This window comes from Myodes glareolus, chromosome 7, assembly GCF_982192425.1.
Source record: "Myodes glareolus chromosome 7, mMyoGla1.1, whole genome shotgun sequence".
Classification (NCBI taxonomy): Eukaryota; Metazoa; Chordata; class Mammalia; order Rodentia; family Cricetidae; genus Myodes; species Myodes glareolus.
The window spans coordinates 60,164,974-60,187,000 of record NC_142032.1 but is presented as its reverse complement, the minus strand read 5'-3'; the positions used below and the strand labels follow the sequence as shown (position 1 = coordinate 60,187,000).

General features: G+C 48.0%; 1 protein-coding gene across 7 annotated transcripts in view; it reads left to right on the top strand.

Moving 5' to 3' along the window:
• The first annotated feature begins 527 nt into the window (after positions 1 to 527).
• The window catches only part of Shank2 (SH3 and multiple ankyrin repeat domains 2), a 439,464-nt gene continuing 417,964 nt past the window's right edge, over positions 528 to 22,027 (top strand). For 5 of the 7 annotated variants that reach the window (XM_087908252.1, XM_087908251.1, XM_087908250.1 and 2 more), the window contains exon 1: positions 528 to 678. The gene's annotated coding sequence lies outside the window, so the exon portion shown is untranslated. Of the gene's footprint in view, positions 679 to 1,239; positions 1,628 to 22,027 lie in introns of those variants that run through there. The other 2 variants (XM_087908247.1, XM_087908256.1) reach the window with 2 other exon arrangements.

The following is a 22,027-nucleotide window of genomic DNA, read 5'->3' as shown; positions in this document are numbered from 1 at the left end:
AGGTACAAAGTTTTCAAGTGCGCTGCTAACGTTTTCCGAGCCATGGGCCTCGGTTTCTCAATCCCATTAACATGCTCCGGATGGAGCGGGTTGAGGTCGGGATAATCTTGCGGAAAGGGGTTGGGCTCTACCAGCCAGAGAGACTTTCTGGTCTGGGAGGGGGTGGCGCGCGAGCCACGCAGCCTGGGGCGGGGCGCCCGGCGTTTCCCTGGGTTGCTACAACAGACCCCACACTCCGCGCCAAGGCGGCTGCCGCGAGACCCGGACAGGTGCGGCAGGGGCGGGTCGCCCTCGAGAGGTCCCCTCCCCCACGCTGCCAGCGCCCGCGGTGGCATTACGCCCCCGAGCCCCAGGTCGCCCGTGGCGCAGGACGGGGCGGGGCTGCGATCTGCACCCCCAAAACCTCCTGCCCTGCTGGGCGCGGTGCCGCTTGGTCCTCCTGGGCCGAGTGGGGTTCGCGATCTCAATTCCTCCCCCGGACTTGGGCCCGCCCCCGGAGCGGGAGCCAGGTGAGACGCACGGGCGGGGAAGAATAGTGGGTGGCCCTAGGGCACCTAACCGGCTCCTGAGGCATGTGTGTGCCTCTGCATTCCAGAAGCAACGGCGACTGGGTCAGAGCGGCCCCGTACCCATAGAGGCTGAGGATGAGAGCTGGAAAAGAGGGATGCGCGCATGCAGGTGGGGCTTGCGTCTCTTAGGTGACTCCCCTCCCCCAAAGACCCCTTCCTCAGGAAAGGGGCCAGTCACAAGAGCTTTTGAAGCGACCTGAGTGCAGAGCTCAGTAGTTCTTTGTCCCCTGAGCCTGTGAACTCTGCTTCTTCCAGCGTTTCTGATTCCTTCATCGGGTTAGCGCAGGTAGATCAGCCTCTGTTCCGTGCCGGGATCTCCTGTCCTGTAGATCGCCTATTTCCCGGGGACCTGGGCCAGCAAAGCCCTGAAGAGGAGCCGCCGCAGGGCCGCCAGGGGGCGCGCTGGGCGGGGACCCGCGCCCTGATCTCTCTGTCCCTTGAGATTCCCTGCGCGCGCTCTCTCTCTCAGACTCTGCCAGTGCTGGCTTTGCTCACTATTGCCGCGGCAGCAGCTGGCTCCAGGAAGGAGGTCGGGGGTCGCACGGAGCCCCCGCCGGGTGCCCGACCCCTACCCGCCACACTCTCAAGTAGGGGTGTGGGGACCCGGCGGGCGCAGGGAAGCGGCCCCCACCTCCGTCCGCCGCTGCCCGTGAATTATGCAGGAGGCTGGCACCGGTGTTCGAGTTGCTCAAGTTTCCCTGGCAACTTTCGTCCAGGCATCCCTCCTCCGGCGCAGCGGGCAGCTCCACCCGCGCGCCCGGGGCCCCAGGCTCCTTTCCCGGGCAGCCTGGCCGCTCAGCCCTGGGTACCCGGTTACTGTAGGGCTCTGGAAGACGCAGACCCAGACCACGCCCTCGCCCCCTGGACTGGGCCTCTGAGGAAGCCAAGGTGCGACCCAGGTGATATCACCTGGTAAACTTCGTCTTGGGTAAAGAGAGTGCATGCAGGACCTGTGCGTGATGGATTTCGTTGCCAGGATACTGGGATCGCGCCGGACCTGGCTTCCTGAGTCCAAGGGTGTGGGGTATCCGTTGGACCTCATCTCTGGGATGTGTAGGGTGAGTCGCCCTTAACCTCCTTGACTGGTAGTAGAGGGCTAGGGCATCCTGTGAAACTTGTCTTCCTGGAGAGTACCAGGGTCGTCTTGAAAACTACAGTTGGGGCGCAGAAGGGGTGGCTTCCCTGGAACTCCTCACCCTTTTGCAGAAGGTGCAAGGGGTTGCAGCATGAAACACTCTAGTTGTGAGTGGGGCACTGCAAGGTTCTAGGTTTGGGGAGGGGGAGGTGTGCCCAGTGGGCTAGAGACTAATTTTTGATGACTGTGCTTTTAAAGGGGACGTGGGTTGTTCCATCTGAGAAGATACTTTGGGCCCATGGGTTTGGGGGGTCTCAGGGGCCTCCCCAATGGCTTATGGATGGCTTGCAGGCCGTCTTGGAAGCTGTCAGAGGACGTCTGAAAATAGTGGTTTCCGCGTGGAAATTCGAGGTAGTAAATTAGGTGAATGCGTGACCTCTTTTTCGATCTGAAGTTTGAACGTTAATGAGGCCAACCAGCTAATTAAGTTGAGCTTTGGCATGCAAAGATAATTTTGGAAGTTTGGGCTGGAGAATGGCTTATGACCTCTAACTGGGATTGAACCCTGCACTTTGCTGACCTGACTAGGGGAGGTTCAGCAGGTGGGTCGACCTCAGCTGCAGGCTCAGCCTTGACTCAGGGCCCACTTCAGGGCTGGCACCCTGCAGGCAGATAGTGTGTGGCATGTCCACAAGGGCCCCTGGAGGTGCCTTGGTTGGAAACATTCCAACCACATGTAGGTGACACCAGGCTGAGTCTGGTGGAGACTGGAACCTTCCGTTGCTGCAGTTGAAAGTGAGCTGAGAAAGGTCTTGGACATTGATGGATTGGGGGAGAGCAGTGGTAGCCTGGAAATGAGGGTGGGACCGTGGTCACTGTTGCTTAAAATGGGTAAGAAGACTAAAGCTGGCTCCATAGTGCCTGGAATTCACAGCTCCCAGGGGAGAAGTGTTTTCAAGGAAACAGAACCCATTGTTTGTACCAGGGATTTTTCTAAGAAGGAGGAACTAAATGGCAACCTGGACTTATTTTGGGCCTCTGTGTCAGGACGCTGGAGTGCAGCTGAAGGTGGCTCCCAGGGATCCTGACCACAGTCCTTGAAAGATGGGAAATCTCTGTCTATTATTGCAAGTGCTTTTTAAGAAAGCCGTGTTTGTAGATCAAGCCACTCATTCACTTATTTAATCCACCTCAAGGTTGCATGCACAGCTAAGACCTTGGGACGGCTACTTGGTCCAGGCCTGGGGATTGAGGTGCTGTCTAGAACATTGGGTCATTGGGGTGTGGCACTGAGAAGTGAGAAGCTTCAGCTGGACCCTGTGAAGGAGTTGGGGATAGCGTGGGGTTTTATTTTCCCTCGTGAGGAAGAAAGTGTGACAGAAGAGCATGCTGGGAGCTGTCTGATCTGCAGGAAATCAGTCCTAGAGATGGAGCCTTATAGGAAGCCGGGTCTATGACATAATGAGCTTTGTTTCTTAATACTTAAGAGTCCTAAATGTCAGGGTTCTAGAGTCTCTACAGGCTCTAGGGAGTAATGGGGGCTTGTCCAAATGGCTATGTGTGGGATGGAGCGGCTGTGAGGGCTGAGGAACCCTTCAGAAGTCATGGGTCTCCAAACAAGGCTATGGCCTTCCTGCTGACCTCTTTCCTGATGCTACAGGACTTGCAGCCTCAATGGTTCCTTAGGGTGGCAGGGAGGTCTGGCCATAGCAGCCTGTTCAAATTTCCATTTTGACCTCATCAAGAGCCTTACCCATGGCTGTGACCCCCCCCACGGGAGGTAACCTTGAGGAGGTTCACACACGGTAATTTCGTGACCCTCTTGGTCAGGATAGAAGTGGGGACTTACATACAGGCCTGTCTTTCATCACCTGGGCACTGGTATGTGGATGTGGGAAGAATGTAAACAGATCGAGAGATGGGCTAGGAGTCTGGTATCCCCTCCCTCCTAAACTTGTGACCTTTGGGCTGGGCACAGAAGCTAACCAGCCCACCCGAAAGAGAAGTCTGCCATCTTCTGTGGGGCGGAGATGAGCTGGGCATATTTGGCCCCGTTTTCTCTGTGTTTCATTAAAATAAGCTGAACAGATCTTATCTGGGGGTCGTCTGCTGCTGCATGTCGGGCCTGGCATTGGATGAAGGTTGCTACTCTTGGGGATTCTAGACTGGTGGGGATACATGTGATTGGTTACATGCATAGGATGGTTACATGCGACTGCTGGGTGCTATAGAGCACAGAGAGGCCCCTTATTGTCCCGAAGGGGACAGAACAAACCACCTAGAGGAATGGGATGACCTCCTTCTCTGGATTGGGCAGGGCCTTTGCACAGCTGAGGACCACCATACGCCTTACCTCGACCCTGGGTTTGCAGTGGCGCCCAGCAGCTGTGGAGCGGGCAGAATAAGCTGTTCTGCACGCTGTCCTTTCCTAGGTATTCTCACTATGCTTTTGCTGTTCTCATGTCCCAGAACTCCTGGGGAGGACAGAGGGTGGGCTGACTTCTGTCCCCGCCTTCCAGACCAGTAGCCCGAGGCCCTGGAGTGGTGCCACTTGCCCCGGTTCCCACATGTAGTGAATGAGGAGCCCCAATTGTACCTTGGGTAGCCCCAGGGATCTCAGCCCACATTCTCACACCCTACCAGAGCTAAACACACATCACCCAGCGGGAAGTGGCACCAGAATGTGGCAGAAAATTAGTTGTCTTGTTCCTGTGGTGTGAAATTGAGTTAGTGGGCGAAAGCCGAAGTTTCTGAGCAGACTACTTGATAGGATGTGCATTTTATCATTGTTGAAAGCTGCTTCTCGGAGCCATTAGACATGGCTCACGGGGTCCACTCGGGGCTCTGGTAGGAACACTGAGGTTGTCTGAGTAACAGGTTCCCCATGATGGGATCCTTCCTCCTGATCAAGGGGATGTCCTAGTCTTAACCAGAAAGGGGTGTGGTGTGTCCCTTCTGGTTCCCAGAGCCTGCTCAGGGTCAGCAACAGGTTCTCTCTGATGCCTGGTCCTGAGGACAGGCCAACTGCAGCATGCGACATTTCCTGAGAGATGAAGCTCTTAAAAGCCTTCAGGAGAAGTGGGGTCCATGGGTTGGAGCAATAAGCAGTGAGCTCTCTGATTGGCTGCCAGATGTCTCCTCTAAACAGAGGACTAACGCAGAAGGATGCTGTCTAAAACCTGCAGCACTTGGGTGTGCTTGCCATGGCCCAGTACCTGGATTCAATAGGGCTTTGGGGTTGACAGGCACAGGCTCCCAGACTGGGTCTGTGGGTTCCACATGATGAACTGCAGGGGTGCTTGGTCTGTGGATTCCAGATGGGCTGCAGGGGTGCAGGAGGGCTCCTGTCCCCTTTCTGCGGCTGAGCACCCTGGGATTCTACCTACAGAAGTTCCACGAATCCACTTTGAGAAGCTTCAAGTTTTTAGTAGGGAAGATGGATGGAGCAAGTCCTGAGGTGCTTAGCTTAGAAGCCTCCACCTGGCAGACCCTTCCCCTCCAGATGCATCCATTAGGGATATAATTTTTGCACACTTACAGTGGCCCTGCTGGGCTGGAGCTAGGTCTCTCTAAAAAGCATTTTCCCCCTCCTCTTCTTTCCTCTCTAAAAGCATCACTTTTAAACCTAGATATTGTGTCTATGCATTGCCAGACTGTTTTCTTTTGAGGCATTCCTACATCTGGCAAAGCTAGAGCAAATTGCACGGTAAACCTGTTGTGCCTGCTGGTCTAACCCCTGGTTAGACTTCTCACGCGCTTGTGAGTCTGTCGAAATCCTCCTAGGTTTACGTGTTTTCAGTGGATGCTGGTTTGTCTTTAGTGTTGTAGTCATTGATAATCGGGAATGATTGTTGGCTAACAAATGAATGAGATGGATGAGGTATTTTTTTTTGTTTTGTTTTTATTTTTTTTTTTTGAGACAGGATTTCTCTGTGTAGCTTTGGAGCCTGTTTTGGCACTTCATCCGTAGATCAGCCTGGCCTCAAACTTACAGAGATCCGCCTGCCTTTGCCTCCTGAGTGCTGGGATTTAAGGCATGCACCATCACTGCCTTGCTTCAAATGGATGAGTTTTATGGTGCTATCGGTGTTCCTTAAAAATCTGAAAGGTGCTGGGGCTTTGTACTTAGGTCCTTGATGGTGCTAAGCAAGTGTTTCAATGATCCATGTCCCTAGCCCCTCTGTCTCTTGAGGGTTCTAGATGGGTGCCCTCTCACTGAGCCAAGCCCCAGCCCCTCACTATGGATTCTAGGCTGGTGCTCTTCCACTGAGCCACACCCTCTCCTCATTGGGGGATTCTACACTGGTGCTCTCCCACTGAGTCATGCCGTTATCCCATTACTGGGGGATTCTAAGCAGGTGCTCTCCCACTGAACCATGCCTAAGCCCCTAACTGGGAATTATAGCAAGCACTCTCCCATGGAGTCACGTCCCCAGCCCTGTTTCCTTTATTCTTTATGTGGCTGTTTCCTCCCAAGAATTTTCATCCAATGTGATATGTTTTATGCTCCTGGGTCTTTCATTAATTAACCTAGCAACTCCTCAGCAAGAAATAAAAGTATATCAATGGATGTTTTAAAGATTTTCTGTGACCTTAGTCACAGTCTGTGAAAGTCACTTGTAGATTGAGACAATAGGACCATGTCTGCTGATCACAGTGGACCGGGTGCTGTTAAGATGTGACGGATATTTAGACATGGAGAGGAAGACGAAAAAGCTGTGAGTGGCAGTGTGGTCTCCTGAGAAGGTTGTGGGCAGTGTGGTGCTTTGATGAGGTCTGTCACTGAGTCAGCCCTTTGGTGTCCAGAGGTCCCTACCTGGGTATGATGCTTCCCCAATGGGCCAGGAATGTCTTTCATAGTGGAGCCCTTTGGGAAAGGGTTATGGGAAAGAGTTACCCCAATGGACTTTCAACATGATTTATTTTTGGAAGGACTTTGTGTCCCCATAGACTAGAAGTCACCATCTACATTTCCAAGATTTTAAAAAGTGCACAGGTGTGTGTGTGTGTGTGTGTGTGTGTGTGTGTGTGTGTGTGTGTGTGTATGTAGATCAGAAGTCATTATCAGGTGTTATCCTTAGGAATACTGTTTACCTCTGGTCTGTCACTGGCCTGGAGCTCACCAAGGGAGCTAGACTGGTCACTGAGTCCCAGTGATCCTCCTGTCTGTGCCTCCCCAGTGCTAGGATTACACACATGCTCCATGCATATTAACATGATGTTTTGGGTTCGAGTGTAGGGTTTCATGCTTGCAAGTGCTTTCCAGGCTGAGTGAGACGTCTCCTCAGCCCCCAAGTTGGCAAAATGCATTTTACCTGCATCAGGGGTTCATCTGGGTAAGGTGATACCTGGGTAAAGGCAGCAACAGAGTGTCTAACTAGTGAGCTTTGCACATGCGTGACCTCTTGGCTTGGAGTTCGCTATTACCTTGGGGATTCGAAAGCACCTGCTCCCAACTTTGCAGGTTGAGGAATAGCCCGAATTTTGGACACAGAACTTGTGCTGTTTATCCTGATAGTTGGCTTGTGAGTTTGGAGCCTTAGCTTTGCGGGGAGTCCAATCCCTGGTCACGTCTGTGGGGAGAGGGATGCCCTGAGAGGAGCACAGGGGGCTGCCCCCGTGGTTCCCCAGAGCACACACTACCTGGGGTGCTCTCATTAGGAGCTCCCTGCCTCAGTAACAGATGTCGTTCCTCCCTTAGCTGTGGCAGGTTACTCTGTGTGTCACCCCCAAACCTTCTCAAGTCCCAGCAGTGAAGCCTGGCAAGCTATCAGGATCTGCCCCGTCTATCTACTGCACCTGGCATCAGGTCCCTGGGGATGAAGTGTCCCGTTGCTGGGCATCCTGATTCCAGACTTCATCTCTCTCAAATGTCACTCAGCAATAAGAAGTCAGCAAACCCTTCTGGCCTGTTCTTCCTTCCAGCCAACCAGCCACCATCTTCATGAGATCAGCTATGCCAACTTGTGAGCGTCCATCAGGATGGGGCTTGTGAACTGCTGACATTTCTGATTAGGAATGTCTTAGGATTTCTGTTGCTGTGAAGAGGCACCCTGACCACAGCAACGCTTGGTTTACAGTTCAGAGGTTTAGTCCTTCATTGTCATGGCAGGAGACATGGCAGCGTGCAGGCAGTCATGGTGCTGGAGAGGTAGCTCAGAGTTCTATACCTGGATCAGAGACAGCAGGAAGAGTGACACTGGACCTGGCTTCATCTTTTGAAGCCCTAGCTCACCCCCAATGACACACTTCTTCCAACAAAGCCACACCTACTCCAAAAAGGCCCCCGTTTCTCAATAGGGCCACTCATTATGAACCTGTGGGGGCCATTTTCATTCAAACCACCAGAGGGTATGAGGGGTCACTCCTCCCAGCCAGTTCTGCTCAGATTGCATGTGCCTTGGTGCCTCAGGGAGGAGCCAGAGTATGTAGGCCAGGAAAGGCTAGGGAAAAGAGGACTCCATCTGCGCTTCTGTGGGGAAGTCACCATCCCTGCTAGGTGAAGGCTTTTCAGTGTGGCTACCCTGAGATTCCCCATGCTCCCACCATTAATCCTTCTGCATGTTGTGTAAGCAAGCCCAGTAAACTCACTGGTTCCTTGGGGTGAACTTGGGTGGCTTCGAACTTTAGTTTGTCATTAGGACCTTGAGAGAGTGGACATTGTTTACGTCTTCCCCTAAGGAAGGAATTTAAACAGCAATTGCCATCAGAGGCTTTGGAGACCCAGCAACTGAACACTTTGGGCCTGGGAGTGACGGGTTTCCCCGCAGGAGGCACAGACTTTATGCAACTCAGGTTGGCATTTCCAGGATGTTTGCTGAAGCTGGGTGCAGGAGGGCATGGGGGTGAGTGGCCATGGGTACATAGTGAATTTTCTATTGAAAACAAACACAGAGAGGGACATTCCTGAAGTACTAGCGAGGCCAGGGATTGCTGTTAATAATTCTCTACACACAAGGACAGATGTCTCACGCCTGTTTTTGGAGCTCCTTGAGGGGAGAGGTGGTAACCCTGTCATTCCTGGGACTCAGGGACAGCCCATTGTCAAAACAACAGAAAACACCTACCTCTTGTTTGTTCTGAGTCTTTGGGGGTCCTGGTGGGGAATGTCTCAGCCTCCTGCCTCTATGGCTCGTGCTGGGTGGCTGTGGGTGTTTTGCCTGGCCAGGGCTGTACCCTCCTGTTGTCTGCTCTGGTCCTTTTGAGTTGACCTCCTTTTGACAAGGTTTGGGAGATGTAGGAGAGACTGTAGGTGAAGTGGTTGTGATGTGTATGTCAAAGCACCAGGCCGCTTAACCCTGAGGCTGTAACATGTACAATGGCTTCCAGTCTGACTTCAGTAACAGGGAGCTAACTTCCTATGCCTGCAGCTTTACCCTTAGCTCAGTTTGGGCAGGGGTGACTGTGGCCCTGTATTAGTTGCTTCTCTTGCTGCTGTGACAGACACCGGGCAGAAAGAACTAAAGAAAGGAAGAGTTTGCTCTGGCTCCCATTCTGAGGATGCCTTCTATCACAGCCGGGAAGTCATGGTGGCAAGAGTGTGGGGCAGCTGGTCACATTGTATCCATAGCCAGGAAGCAAGCAAATGAACACTGGTGCTCAACTTTCTCATTTTTGTTCTCTATGGGACCCGAGCCCATGGAATGGTGCTGCCGACACTCAGGGTGGGTCCTCCCATCTCTGTTAAGCGAACTGAAACTCTCTCGCAGGCATGCCAGGTGATTGTAGGTCCCATCAAGCTGACAGACAACATTAGCCATCATGGACCTGGTTTCACAGGGTCTGCCCTTCGCCACCTGCTCTTTAGGACAGCCAGGGTCATTTCAGGTCAAAAGAGTACTCTCGGTTGTCTCCATCCATTTCTCTCTCTTTCTCGGACCTTCACAGTGGCCGTACTGCGAAAGTAGTCGTGATATTGTGTGGGGAGCTCTTGGTCGTTCAGTGCCACATCATCCTCATCCCAGCCCTGAGAACACAGTTTCTCTGACAACCTCCCTCTTCTGGGGTGAAGAGATGGAGGCAGAGAATACTGAGTCTGATAAAGGTCATATGGCTGGGACGGGACCAGGCAGCCACCCCTCCATCATGAGGAGCCTTCATCACTACAGTTCCTGGGAGAACCCTGGCTTGTTTTCCTGTTTCTAATTGGAGGGAAACATTGTGGTTCTCAAACGTGGGGCCAAGACACTTAGGGTCTCAGGGCTCCTTTGACCTCTGACACCAGGATTCAGGAACCCACTGACTGCTCTTGCAAGGGACCCAGGATTGGTTCCTAGCACCCATCTCGATTTACAGCCATTTGTAACTTCAGTTTCAGGGTGGCCTCTGAGGTCACCGCACACACGTGCTACACAGACATACATACAGGCACACATCCAGACACAGAAAATAAAAATAAATAGATCTTAAAAAGAATTAAGTCTCTGGGGCTTGGTGATAGAGGACTTGCCTAATAAATTCCAGGTTCCACATTCACTGCCTTAGATATGCAAGTGATGTTTGGATGGTTGGTGGTATCTTGAGCTGCCAAGCCTTTTTATTGGTTGTAATAGTTTTGGGGGGGATTCTTTAGGATTGCTATGTACAGTATGATGTCATCTTCCATAGATATTTTCTCTTCCCCTCCTGCCTTCCTCCCACCGTTTCCCTCCCTTCTTTCCTCTCTCTCATCCTCCTCCCTCATTCCAGTGCCAGGCCTATAAGTCAGACAAGTTCTATGCCACTAAGCTTCATGCCAACCCTAGATAATTCTATTTTTACTTCTAATCTTATTTACTTATTTATTTTTAGTCTGAAATATATACTACAGAATCAGTTTTTACATTTTCATTTATTCTTTGAGAATGCCACATGTTTACAATGTACTTTGATGATACCTTGATATTCACCCCAACACTCCTCTCCAACTTCCTCCAGACACCTCCCTCCTCGCTTTCCCCCACCCCAACTTCATGTCTTCTTCTTCTCTTTCTCCTTTTATCACCCACAGAGTACAGAGTTAGTGGTACCTGAATGCCCATGGTCATGAACCATCCTCTGAAGCATGATCAATCCACCCAGGGCCACATTCCTGAAAAAAAAAAAACCTGATTTTCCTTTCCTCAGAAGCCAGACATTTTCTATAACCCCTCCTAGGGTGACAGGGTGGAGAATGAAGACTCCCAAGGCTTTCCGTCACCCATGCTGGGGTGCTGACTGGCTTGATTTTCTGCAGGCAACCACAGTTTCCAAGTTCAAGGGTGCAATGGCCTTGAAATATCCTGAAAGCACCATAGTTCCACATTCTTTCCTGATTTCTGGTTCTTATAGTCATATTGTCTCCTCTTCCATGATGTTTCCTGAGCCTTGGTGATATAGGGGCTGTGATGTAGATGTCCCGTTTGGGGTTGAGCACTTCCCAGACATTTATTGTCACACTTAGACAGATTAGGAGTCTCTGTATTGACTGCTATCCACCGCAAGAAGCTACTCTGATGGATCCAATCTATGAGTATAAAGATAAATATTTAGAGGCAGTTTGACACTGTATATATTTAGCCAAGTTCCCCCAACCTGGGTCCTGTGATCTTCCCATCATGAATTCTAGGCCAGAATATCTGATGTATGTTTCCTCCTGTGGAGTGGATCTTAAATCCAAGCAGAAAGTGGTTGGTTCCTCTGTAACACTCGTGCCACTATTGCACTCACAGCGTATTTTGCCGTGACCGTCACCATCGTGGCCCATGAGGTTCACAACTGGGCATGACTGTTGAGTGCATTCTCCCTCAGAGCCTACACAGCAGTTTTGGATGCTATGAACGCTCTCCAGTGGGGAGGAAGCTTCTGTTTCGTACCAGCTCACTTCAAAGTATGTGATGTCTTCAGCAATTGAAGCACTATTAATAAAAACTCAGAGACAGATATTGGGGTTCAACCTGAAGACCAGAAAAGAAAACCAGTCAGCCACTGATTCTTACTTCAACCTCAGTCCAAAAATGGTGATCCTGCCTCCAGGAAACCTCAGAATGAGAAAGTGACTGAGAGCTGTCTCCTCGAGTCCTGTAGTTCTCTCTAGTTCTGGGATTAAGGGCATGCACCACTACTACCTGGTTTCTACGGCAAGCTAGTGTGGCTACTGGGATTAAAGGTGTGTGTCATTGCTGCCTTGTCTGTAAGGCTGATCAGTATGAATATTTTACCTTTCTGATCTTTTCTGATCTTCAGGCAAGCTTTATTTATTAAAATACCAATGAAATGATAAGCAATAGGGTCTTATCACTGGGTGCTGGTGGGTAGCCAAGAGCAATGGGCAGTAACTTGTGTTGTTAGCAGAGGGAGTCTTGGAACACCTCTGACCAACAACTGTAAGGGAAGACAGTATCCCTTACCCAGTGCTGGGGATTTGGACAACCTATGGCTTCTGGGAGGAAGGTAACTTCATTTAAAATATGTACTTTGATACATGACAAACTGGGTTTAGTTCCCAGCACCCATGTGTCATCTCACAACAATTTGTAATTCCAGTTCCAGGAGATCCAATGCCTTTTTCTGGCCTCTGGGTACCAGCCATGCATGTGGAGCATATATGTGTATGCAAGCAAAACATTCATACACATAAATAGTCTAAAATGGTTAAAAAATTAAATACATAATATACATATGTATGTATCCACATATATGTGTATAGGTATGTATACCTTTATTTGAAAGCCTATAAATAATTATAGGCTTATTATAAGCCTATAAAAAGGAAGAGACCTGGTCAGTCATCCTCATCAACTTAGACCATGAAACCTAATATGGACAAATTCAACAGAACCGCCTTATATGGGCTGCCCATGCATGCTTCAGCATTGCCAGGGCATAAATTTCATTCAATTAAAATACTAGGTTTACATGATTCTTTAGTGTTGCAAGTCCAGACTCAGGAAAATGGGACCTTAAATATCCATCTTTAAAAAAATTCAGATTTTAATTTGTTCTTTCCAGTCTCACATGTACATAATACATTTGGTCACACATCCTCACCACCACTTATCCCCATACCACCCCACTCAGTCCTGCTCCTCAGGGCGACTCTCCCTTCTACCTTTATGTCTTGGTTTTGTTTCGTGACCACTGATTTTAAACAGGGTGCTTGTGTGGGCCCAGGCATGGAGCTGTCAGCAGGAGCATGGGCAACCCAGTCAAGGCCAAACCAATGAAAATAGGTACTGCTCCCCCAGCAGCCAGGACTGCCAGTAGCTGGGGCCCATGAGCCTTTCTCGTCTCCAATATTTTATTCCATTTCCTTGTCATATTGTCATGCTGACCTCCAGGACAGGGTTGGGTAGCATTGTCAAGAGTGGACATTGGTTGGTCCTGATTCTGGGGGGTGATGTCATCTCTCACTCTGTGGGTTTGGTTTTGTAATTTCCCTTTACTGGGCTGAGGAAGTTCAGAAGGCGTTGGAGCCGGCAAGTGCTTTTCCCACTGCCGTTGAGATGCTAATCGCCCCTTTGCCATTTATTCCATTAGTGTGGTGTGCGGCACTGAGTCCTGGACATTTTCCTCTTGGGATTAATCCTGCCTGGCAGGGTTCACTGTCCCCTGTTCCTGCTCCAGAACAGCCAGGATTTCCTCAGCTTCTGCAGGTGCATTCTCAAGAGACCTTGGGGTGTGGTGTAGGTTTGGGATGGGGATGAGAAGTGTTCACTTCCATTCTCAGAGGAGACCGAGGAATCGGCCCGAGTTTCTTCAGCACTTAGCATTTGTTGAGAGGCCACCTTGGCCTGAGGTTTTCTTTGTGGGAGTTTTCAAATGATTAATTCAGTTTCTGCTCATTAGAGATCTGCCCAGGTTGTTTCTTTACAGAAATATTAAATTGTCTGTGTCTGTGTATGCAGAAGAGTTCAGGGCTGTGGAGGCCTGAGGTGTTGGGTCCCTTGTAGCTGTCTGTTGTACTAGGTGGTTGTGGTTATGAACTGCTCAGTAGAGGTACCGGGAATGGAATCTGTGACTTTGTTTCCCATCCAGAGGCATGCCCATTTGAAGCTGCCCAGATCCCTACTCCCTGTTTCTTAGTGTGGTCAGTTCATAGTACTGTCCTTTCCCTTCAATCGCTGGACACCCCAGCCTTTCCTCTTCTCTATCATTGGCCACCCCGGCCCCCATGCTTTCCTTCAGTAGAGAAAGGTTCTCTAGCTGTCCAGCTCTTCAGATAAGTAACTTGGCCCTCCTTGACCCTCCGTGGCGTTTTCAGTCTAGACTGGATGGATTTTGCTTTGACTGCCTTGTTTCCATTCCTTCTGGGCCCTTCATCTTAGTCTGCCTTTCTTTTTCTACACCTGTTGGACAGCGGGTTATGCTACCTCTGAGGTGAGATTTTTCTAGCAGCTCTTTTTGGTGTTGGGCGTTGAACACTTGCTGGGCAGGCGCTCTGCTGTGTAACTGTGTCCTGGGCCCGCTTCTTCCTTTCCATGTAGACACCCACAGGCGTAGGTTTCGTCCTGAGCACTGTGGTGAAGAATCCCCCATGGTTTGTTTGAATGGGGTGACGGGGTGTCAGAGGCAACAAAGCTCTGCTTGAGGGGCACATCTATAATTACAGCACTTGGAAGTAGAGGAAGGAATATCAAGAGTTCTACGTCATCCTCTGCCACATAGTGAATTTGAGGCCAGCCTGTGATACATGAGACCCCCACCTCAAAATAGCAGGTGAGGAGAGCTGGGGAGATGGCTCAGTATTTAAGAGCACTGGCTGCTCTTACAGAGAACCTGGGTTTAGTTCCCAGAACCTCCATGACAGCTCACAACCATCTTCAACTCCAGTTCTAGGGGCTCTAATGCCCTTTTATACATTAAGGCAAAACACCCACACACATAAAATAAAAATAAATAAAAAATAAACATTTTAAAAGGGAGCAAAAAAAGCAAACCAATACCCTACTCAAATTCCAAATCAAATTTAAATTAAAAAGTTTTCCATTTAATTTCCCCACCAGCAATGTCTGTGTGATCCAGTTCCATCCAGTTCTTCTACTTTCTTGACAACAGACAGCATTAATATTTTTTCTTTTAGCTGTCCTGGTAGGCGTAGAGTCATAGATTATTGTAATTAGTGTTTTGACTGTATGGCCCCTTTATCAGTGTAATATGAGTGGAAATGGCCGTCATAAAGGTGCCTCATTCGGCTGTGTCGTTCACTTTGACCACACCGTCCCCCGTGCCCTTCTCTGCTTCTGCCTCCCACTATTCGTTCTCTCAGAGAATCTTTCTAGGATTCCCTTGGGAGAGAGAATGAGCCAGTGTCTTTCTGAGTTTGACTCATTTCACTTCATTTAATATCCAACTACATCTACTTTACTTTGCAAAAGATATTTCATCCTTCATTATAGCTGAATAATACTCCGTTACGTTTCTGCCACATTTTCTTTACCTGATGATGAACCTGGGCCCCCAATTTTACTGTGTGGCACCATATGAGGCCATGCAGGTGTTTCTGGTGTTGGTTCTGGCTCCTTCCCTAATCTTCCTGGGGTGGCATTTGCGCCATCCTTGGCTGGGGATGAGCAGCTTCCAGGGGACTTAACGGCTCTGTGTTTCTTTCTTTGTAAAACACTGCCCTACATGTTCCGCCACATCTGTCCTGAATGGTCACGGTTTGGGGTTTCACTGCTGAGTGTTGAGTGCTCTGCACCCTTGAGTGTGTGGCTTGCAAATGTTCACTCTCTGGTTTGTGTCAGAGGTGAGTCTTTGGCCTCTCTGTGGTCCTGCCTTGTCTGCTGCGTTCCTGGAGTGCGCTGTCTGCAGGATCTAAGCAGGTGCCGCCTCACCTGCATCCGGAAGATTTTATCCTAGTTCTCCTGAAAGCATCAGGTCTCACGTTCCTCATGGAAGCCGTTATATAGTGTCATGGAACTCTGTACAAGGCAAGCTTGTTTGGCACTCTGATTTTTCCTCCGCATGTGCAACCTTTCTACTATTGTTTACTGTAAACAACCCTGCCTCACTGAACTGTCTGTGCCCTTGCTGGGAACCTGCTGTGTGTGTGTGTGTGTGTGTGTGTGTGTGTGTGTGCCTGCACGCATGTGTGCACTCACACATGTGTATATATGAACATATGGCTTCATTCCCTGGGCTCTCCACTTAGGTCTACAGCTGTGTCCCTATCTCTCCACCAGAACCAGCCAGACTTGATTACTGTGGCTATACAATAAAGCTTGAAAGATGGATTCTTCTTTCTTCTTTTTTGCAGTTGTATGTGTGTGTACATGTATGTACTTATGTAAACTGACAATCCAGCCCGTGGCTCCCATTATGCTAAACAAGCTGGAGAGATGGCTCACCAGTTAAGAGCACTGACTGCTCTTGCAGAGGACCCGGGTTCTATTCTCGGCACCTACTTGGTGTATCACAGCTGGCTTTATATTCAGTTCCAAGGGATCTGGTGCTCTCTTCTGACTTCTGAGGGCACTGTACACACATGGTACTCATACATACATGTAGGCAGAATACTTGTGCACATAAAATACAAATAAGTAAATCTTTAAAAAAGAAATATGAAATTTATTTAATAACTGTGTAGAGTCTGAACACTCCTCCTAAACATGCTTTATTTTATTTATACCTAAGAGTTTCATTTTTTACATTTATTGATTTGATTTATTTTGTTTTCATGTGGGGTGGCATAGGTGTGCACGTGGAGGTCAGAGAGCAATCCAGGGGAATTGGTTTTCTTCCACCATGCAGGACCCATGGGTTGAACTCAGGTCCAGAGGCTTGCCAGCAAGCACCTTTACTTGCTGAGCCATCTTGCTGTCCCCTTAAGTATTTCTTTTCTTTTTTTTTTGGGGGGGGGGAGGGAATTCTGTAACATTGTGCTATTTGGAATTTGTTTTGATATTTATATGTTCATCTTGTTTTTTTTTTGATTGAGTTATTAATTGTGTCTCTGTTCTGTGGTGTGCATGTGGAAGTCAGAGATCAGCCTGGGTGAGTCAGTTCTCTCCATCCACCATTCAGAACCCAGGGGTTGGACTCAGGTCCTGAGATTTGGCAGCAAGCTTCTTTCCCTGCTGAGCCATCTTGCTGGCCCCGAGTGCTCATCTTATATCTCATGACCTCCATGACTCGTGTGATTTCTGGAGGATTTTTGAGGTTCTTGATTCCCTGTGGTTTTCTGCAACTGAGAAGCAGGGACCATTTGCTTCTAGATTGGTTTTACCTTTTCTACCTTGTTGCACTCGTGGGAACATCTGGTGCTAGGCAGCAGCAGGAACAGCTGATGCCTTCACCTCGCCCCAAGGGTACAGGCATTTCCTGGAAAGCAGTTAGTTCCTTATTTCTTAATGACTGGTGGCTGATGGGTTTCCTTGTAGATAGTGTCTAATAAGTTGAGGAAGTTCCCATCTTATTTTTAGGAGAGGTTTTTGTTTGCCACAGATAAATGCTTAATTTTGTTAAATTTTTTTTTCAGGATGACACTTCTTAAAAATTAACTTTTTAAAACAAAATATTGAACCAGTAAATTCAACCTGATCATAGTGTATATTTATTTTTATATATGACTGAATTATAGTTGCTAATATTTATTTATATAAATATAAATATTGTATTGTGTGTGCGTGCGTGTGTGTGTGTGTGTGTGTGTGTGTGTGTGAGAGAGAGAGAGAGAGAGAGAGAGAGAGACAGACAGACAGACAGACAGACAGAAAGACAGAGGCACACAGAGACAGACACAATCTCAGATATCCCAGGTTGATTTTGAACTCATCAAGTAGCTAAAGGTAACCTTTGACCTTCTGGTCCCGCTGCCTCTACCTCTCAAATGCTATGCTTACAGTTGCATACCACCCACCGTGCTTTATTTATGCACTGTTGGGCATGGAACTGAGGGCTGCATATGCTAGGTAAGAGCTCTACCAACGGAGCTGTATCTCCAGCTCCATTTGTAAACATTTTCAAGGATTTCCCATTGGGAATTCATGTTCATCTCTTGTTTTTTGCTTTTGTTTTCTGTTGTTGTTGTTGCATCTAGTTTTGGTAAGCAAGGTTTTTCATAAAACTTTATTATTTTTCTGTTGTTGACACCACTGTTCTTACTTAAGGGCTCCATTCAATGAATTGGGATGTATTCTCTCCTCTTCTGTTTTCTGGGGGACATTGTGTACAGTTTGAATTACTAATTCTTCTTTTACAAATATATTAAAACTTTTTTTTGCATTTTCATACATGTATTTAATGTATTTTGGTCTTATTCACCCTCCCTTTCCCATTCTCACTTCAATTCTCATTTAAATATTTCATGCACTTTCCCAGTAAAATCAGGTGTATCTGGAGGTTCCTTTTTTTCTTACAAAACTGAGTTTTAAAACTAGAAATTAAATTTCCTAATCAGTATAGAAATTATACTATTTCATATTCTCCATTCACAATGGGCAGATTATAATTTCATTTCTTGATGAATTGGCCTATTTCATTCTTTCTGTGAAACGTACAGGTGTGAAGTTGATTATAGTATTCTGTCATAGCCTTTGCTTGTGTGGTCTGATGCCTCCTGCATCTCCCCTGGCTGATCTGGGGTATGTGGTCTGTGCTGATGCCTCTTGCATTGTCCCTGGGTGGTTTGTCTGTGGTCTGTGGTGATGCTTCCTGTATCATCCCTGTGGTGTGTTATCTGTGTGGTCTGTGCTGATGCCTCAACATTTTTCTGTGTGTAGGGTATAACTTTAGAACTGATGTGTACACAGTTCAAATCAGGGTGAATAAGACTTCCACCTTTTCATGTTTTCGTTTCCATATATTTGGAACCTTCAACACCTTCTCTAGTTATTTTGAAACATGTAATTAACTATAGGATGTAATTGTTCTATTTGCTCTATACCTCTAGGTATATATAGGATTGCTTCTCTCTTGTGCTGTGTTCTGATGTCTGTTATCTATCTTCTCATTACTCCCTCCTTCCTCTCTATGTCTTTGACTCTTGACATCTCCATTCTACTCTGTGATCCTATGTGATCAACTTCTTAACTTCCATAAATAGGATTATGTGGAATTTATCTTACTGTACCTGGCTTATCTTCCTGATATAATGGCCTCCAATCCACCAGAGTTGCCTATATGTTTGCAAAATTTGCTGTCTACTTTCAGATTTTGCGATGTAGGAATGTAGAATTTGAGATTCCTATGCATTTGTAACATATGCCTTGAGAACTGTGGATTCCTATGAGCAATTGAAAAGAATGTGTCGTGCTGTTCTGGGTGGGACGAAGTGTGGAACTGCCCCTTTCCTATTAGCCTGTCAGTGTTTTCATGCTCTTTGCTGCCCTTGTTTGTGCATATATATCAGGATTGCTGCTTTTTTGTCAATTACCACTTTAATCATTATATAATGTTCATTTCTGTGTTTTTTCATCAAGTATGCTCTATCTACTATTGTCATAGTCATCTTGATCGTTTTGGATTTATGTTGCAAAATGTGTCTTCCATCATTCTATTTTCTGCCTGCCTATGGTATTATATTGGAAATGAATTTTTGAAAACATTATATAATTATGTCTTTTAATAAACTGCCCTATCTTTTACTTAGCATAATTTTGACCACTTACATTTGAATGGAATTACTGCATGTAAGGGCTTTTGTTAGTTCTTTGAGGTTTTCTGTTTACTTTTCCTTTCTTTCTATGGGTTATGTGATACAGGGTCTCGTTTTGGCTTATCTATGTGAAGAAGTGTTTTCAAGTGCATCTTTTCCCTAACCAAGTGTTTGCTCTAGACACTGTACACACAGCTTCATCACCTCTTGCTGTGAGCCTAGTGTGAGTAATACACTTCATGTCCTTTTGTGACCCTCTGCCCTCCCCACTTATAATTGCCAAGTATTTCCTCTACATGCATTTAGAGTCATATCAGATATGCTACAGTTTTTTATGTAACTGTCAAACAGATTTAGGAAATTTGGGAAGGGGGAAGATTGCGTATTTTTTGTACATTTTGCTCATTGTATGCATTTTCCCTACCTGCTTTACAGTCCTGCTTCTTTAATCATTTCTTTGTTTGAAGAGGTTACTTTAGCCATCTTTAAAAGATATTGCATTTATTGCTATTGTGTACATACGCATGTTTGTGTATAATGTGTGTGTGAGTGTGATACATGTGTCATAGAGCACACGCGGAGGTCAGAGGACAGCTTCGTGGAGTTGGTTGCACCCTGACGTGCTCTTCTAGTTTCCTTCCTGCTGCTGTGATGAAACACTTTGCCCGAAGACAGCTTGGAGAGGAAAGTGCACATGGCTCGTACTTTCAGGTCTCTTTCAGTCCTTAGTGGAGAGGAGTCAGGCAGGAACTTGAAGCAGAGATCATGGAGAAACACAACTTTCTGGCTCCCTCACAGGCTCATGCTAGTGGGCTGGGCCCTACTACATCAGTTGACAATCAAGACAGACTCCCATAGACATGTGCCCAGGTCAGACTCCTTCAGCTAAGACTGCCTTCTCAGGTGACTCTAGGCTATGTCAAGTTGACAGTCAAAGCTGATTAGGCCGGGTGGGTTCTGGAGATTAACTCGGGTCCTCGGGCCTATACCGGGCTGAATCATCTTGGGGCCCCACTTTGGCCACCTTGACAACACAGCTGCTGGTGACATATTTGTATGTATGAGTGCCCCGTTTTGCTCTTCTCCTACACAGAGCATTTGGCAGTCCCCTCTGTTTTCACTTGCTAAGTCCTGTGCTGCCTTCTGATTTTGTGGTTTCATTTATTTGCTTGTTTGTTTGTTAAATTATTTATTTATTTTGGCTTTTTGAGGCAGGGTTTCTCTGTGTAGCCCTACCTGTCCTGGAACTAGCTCTGTAGATCAGACTGGCCTTGAACTCACAGAGATCCACCTGCCTCTGCCTCCCAAGTGTTGGGATTTCAAGGTGAGCGTCACCACCCCCAAGCTCGACTTCATGGTTCTGGATGAGAAGTTCAGTCCTTTTTTCATGGTCCATGCCTTATATTTAAGGCGTTGTTTTCCTCAATTTATTTTCTAGACTTTTCCACTGGCACTAGTTTTCACACATTTAATAATTTTGTAACTTGATATAAAATTTTATGGGTTTATTCTCTCCCTCATCTTCTTCTTCTTCTGACATCTTTCCTTTTCTCTTTTAAGACAAGATTCAATGTACCTGGGCTAGCCCAGAAGACCCTATATAGTCGAGGCTGGCCTTGAATTTCTGATCCCCTTGTCTTCAACTCTCTGGTGCTGGGATTTTAGATATGCATCGCCATCCTCAGCTAGCTCTTGTTTTCTAATGCTGCCTCCATAGAGAAGGTGGGCATGAGCCCTGCCTCACTTCCTCCAGGCAGAGCTAGAGTCCCCGGCTCCTAGAGACCCCCACCTGGAAAAGCTTCTGTCTTTATGGAAGGTGTGGGAGTTCTACTGATAACATTGGTGGGATAGCTTTGTTGTCCCTGGACAGTGGTGGCAGTTCTGCCTCTCCTTATTCTGATGCTAGACCATAGCACAGGGAAGAGCTGCACTGTAGCAGCCTGGTGACTGGAGACCCAGGCTGCCTGAGACAGCCAGTCCAACCCTGGATGGGAGGAGATGATCCTTAATGCCAGTGGTGATGTTCCGCTCCCCACCTCCCTGCTTGGCAGAGTTGGGGGCCCTGGTACACCCACACAGAGTAGAAGCCCAAGCTCTTCCTCGGACTTGCTGTGGGGCAGGTAGGGATTTTGATTCTAGGTATCTGGCTAGAGTTGCTAAAATGTCCTTTGACTGAAGACAGAGGCCTTTGGTTCTGGGATTTCTCCTGTCCCACTGGGGTTTCTGGCAGGTTCGACATGATTGTGTGACTTTTCCCGAACGACATTAGCAATGCCTGTTCTCTCTGGATAGAGTACCAGTGATCAAAACACAGACCAAAGAAATCACTGTGCCAGTGTCTAACTAGTGCACCAGTGAGGTCACTAACAGGAGCGTGTGTGAGGAGCACTTACAGGAGGATGCACGAGAGTTACTCACAGGAGCCGTGGGTGGCAGTGACATCTGCAGGAGCGTGGATGACTTAAAGGCAGCTGCCATCACCGTCACCGGAAAGCCCCCCACCAGCGTAGCTGACTCAGGAAGGCTGCACCCGGGGGCTTCCTGCACAGTTTGCAGGCAGCTCCACTGAGGAGTCCTCTCCACAGCACTGCCACTCTTCCTACAGCTTTGGCTGGACTCTCGCTGGGCTTCTCACTTCCTCAGCTTTAATTTCCTTAGTCCTGGGCACCTTGGGTCCCTCTTGCCTCCCTGAGGTAATAGCTACCCAGCAATTGGGAATGGGATGATGAGGTGAAAGAACCTTGGACACTCACAGATGTCCCCATGGTCCCCCTCCCTGTTTGCTTTGCATCTGGCATCTGGGACCAGCTGCCCTGGGGAAGGGAACCA